This window comes from Camelus dromedarius, chromosome X (genome assembly GCF_036321535.1).
Source record: "Camelus dromedarius isolate mCamDro1 chromosome X, mCamDro1.pat, whole genome shotgun sequence".
Classification (NCBI taxonomy): domain Eukaryota; kingdom Metazoa; phylum Chordata; class Mammalia; order Artiodactyla; family Camelidae; genus Camelus; species Camelus dromedarius.
The window spans coordinates 87,516,343-87,519,306 of record NC_087472.1 but is presented as its reverse complement, the minus strand read 5'-3'; the positions used below and the strand labels follow the sequence as shown (position 1 = coordinate 87,519,306).

At 38.3% G+C, this 2,964-nt stretch overlaps 1 pseudogene; it reads left to right on the top strand.

Moving 5' to 3' along the window:
• Window positions 1-1,792: 1,792 nt before the first annotated feature.
• Window positions 1,793-2,301, top strand: LOC105105190 (securin-like; annotated as a pseudogene).
• The last annotated feature ends 663 nt before the right edge of the window (window positions 2,302-2,964 follow it).

Here is a 2,964-nt window from a genome sequence, read left to right as displayed (position 1 = left end):
TTAAATTTATCAGTAAATTTGAAGAAGACCAATAGAGACAAAGCAGATTGCTAGTTGTTGGGGGTTGAGGAGAAGGGATAATGGGGAGTGACTGCTTAGTGGGTACAGTATTTTTTTGTTGGAGTGGTAAATGTTTTCTGGAACAAGATAGTGGTGATGGTTGCACACATTGTGAATACACTAAATGTTACTCATTTTTACACTTTCAAATGGTTAAAATGGTAAGTCTTATGCATTTTACTACATTTTAAAAAAAGAGACAGATTCTTATATAACTATGTAGAAAGTGACTTCTGTTATATTTTCTTTAAAAAGCAAGTTGTAGGAACGAGTGTGTAACATGATGGGGCTCAGATGCATATGTGTCTGGAAATTAGAATATTTCTCTAGTTTTAGTTCAGATAATGCTAACTGTTGTAATAGGTAAGTCCCTAAATCTCTGTGGCTTAAGGCAATTGAAGTTAATTTGTTGCTCACGTGGAATTCAAACTGTGTTTTTCTATTCTGAGCGAGCGTCAGTCTTCTAAGCAGTGTTATTCAGGGTCCTTTAAAATATGACTCTGCTGTCTTCAACATTCTGATTTTTATCAAACTGCAAGGGCAATAACATGAAAGCTTACACATGGGAATTTTTATGGATCTGGCCTAAAAGCTCTTGGGATTACATTTCATTGGTCAAAATGTAGTTATATGGCCACATGTCACTTTAAGGAAGACTAGGAAATAGAGTCTAGCTTTTTGCCCAGGAGGAAAAAAGAATAGGCTTAGTGAACAGCTAGTTAATCTCTTACACAGATATTTAGGAATATATTAACTGCCTTACGTCTGGTTAAGGGAAGAATATAACTTTCTATTTTGAATTACTTTTCAATGAGCATGACTGTTATGGGCTGAATTGTGCCTCCCGCCTTCAAAATTTATGTGGTGAAGCCCTAACTCCCAGTGCCTCCGGACGTGATTGTATTTTGAGCTAAACCCTTTAAGGTCAAATGAGGCCATTAGAGTGGGCCTTAACCCAATCTGATTGGTGCCCTTATAAGAAGAGGAAATTTGGACACAGAGACACCACATGTGCACCTACACAGAGGAAAGACCATGTGAGGACACGAAGAGAAAGCAACCATATATAAGTCAAGAAGAGAGACCTTAGAAAGAAACCAGATCTGCCAACTCACTCCTTGGTTTTGGACTTTTAGCTTCTAGAACTGTGAGAAATGAAATTTCTGTTGTTTAAGCTACCCAGACTGGTTCTTTGTTATGGCAGTTTTGATGAACTCATGCAATGTTGTATTTTTATAACAAAACAGAAGTTAAATCTCAATATGATTACCTAAATTCAATTTCCAGAAGTGAGAGAAACAGCTTTCCTATGTCCCAGTATCAAAATCTCTTCCCTTTCTGGTAAATGCTTAATATACTCTTTCACAGCTTTACATAAAAAAGGTTTATGAGCCACAAGTTAAAAATACCCTAAAATAGTACATCACTTTCTAATAACAATTAAATTTCAAATTAACTAGAAAATTAGTTGGCTCACTTAGATTAAGACAATGCCCATATACTGTACTGGATTACTGTGTTTACAATTTGCAAAGATAGAGAGTTGAATCCTTTTATATTTTTATTTTTTAAATAGCTGAGTTTCCGCCTTTCACTACTTTTTATTTTTTCTGATTTTACTGTAAGTACTGAATATTTTGATCAGAAGTTGAAGTTTTCGTGTCCTCTGCATACTATTGTTGACCGAGTCTTGGGAGAGTGAGGCTGTAGACCCCAACATGGGTAATCCAGAATGGCCACTCTGATCTTTGTTGATAAGGAAAATGAAGAACCAGGCATCCGTGTGGCTCCTATGGACCAGCTGCAGTTGGGGTTTGGGCCTTCAGTCAAAGCTTGAAATGGGAGGTCTCAGGTTTCAACACCACATGTTGGCAAAATGTTCAGTGCTCTACCAGCCTGACCTAAAGCTGCCAGAAAGCCTTTGGGAACTGTCCACAGAGCTACCGAAAAGTCAGTAAAGCCTAATGGACCCCTCAAACAGAAACAGACAACCTTCTCTGCCAAAAGGATGACCAAGAAGACTGTGAGAGCTCTGTTCCTGCCTCAGATGACAGCTATCCAGAAACAGAAACATTCTTTCCCTTTGATCTGCTAGATTTTGAGCTTTTCAACCTGCCTGAGGAGGACCAGATCGCACAGCTCCCCTTGAATGGAGTGCCTCTCATGATCCTTGATGAGGAGGGGCACCTTGAACAGCTGTGACACCTGGGACCCCCCTTCTCTTCTGCTGTGGGAATCTAGGGAGTCTAATCTGTTGGCAGTCTCCCTCAAAGCATCCTGTTGACTCTGGGTTGTTGAATTGCCACCTGTTTGCTATGACTTAGATATTTCAATTTCTTAACACTTTATAGTTTGTGGGTATGCATTAATAGTTTGTATTAATAAAACTGTTCTTTAACAAAAAAAAACCCCAAAATGTGGCAGTTAACAAATATTTATTGAGTGATGACCACAACATACAAAGAAACAAGCCAAGCCAAGGAAGAATCTATATATTGTTGATATGTACTTAATGCAGGTGTTTATGATTCATGACAAATTGCATGTTAATGCAAGTCTAATCTGACTGTGGCTGGAGTGGCAACTGCTAACCACTTCTTCCTGGGATGTGGAGATGACTAAGGTATTGTCTTCAGGATTTTCTCCTTACGTTGCCCTGGTTCTGGATTGCCTTGTCTGACAGAAGCTGTAAAATTCTTCATCCAACCCAGATCCATGCAAGATTGTTCTCTTACAGCTATCAGAAGCAACGTGCTGATTATAGAATTCTAAATCCATAGAATCCACCAATTCTGTCTCCATCTCACCAAATTCAGCAACTATTTTATTTACTTCTCTATTTCTACATCAATTTAAATTGCTATTGTTCAAACCTGTGCCATGCATAACTCCACTATATAACAT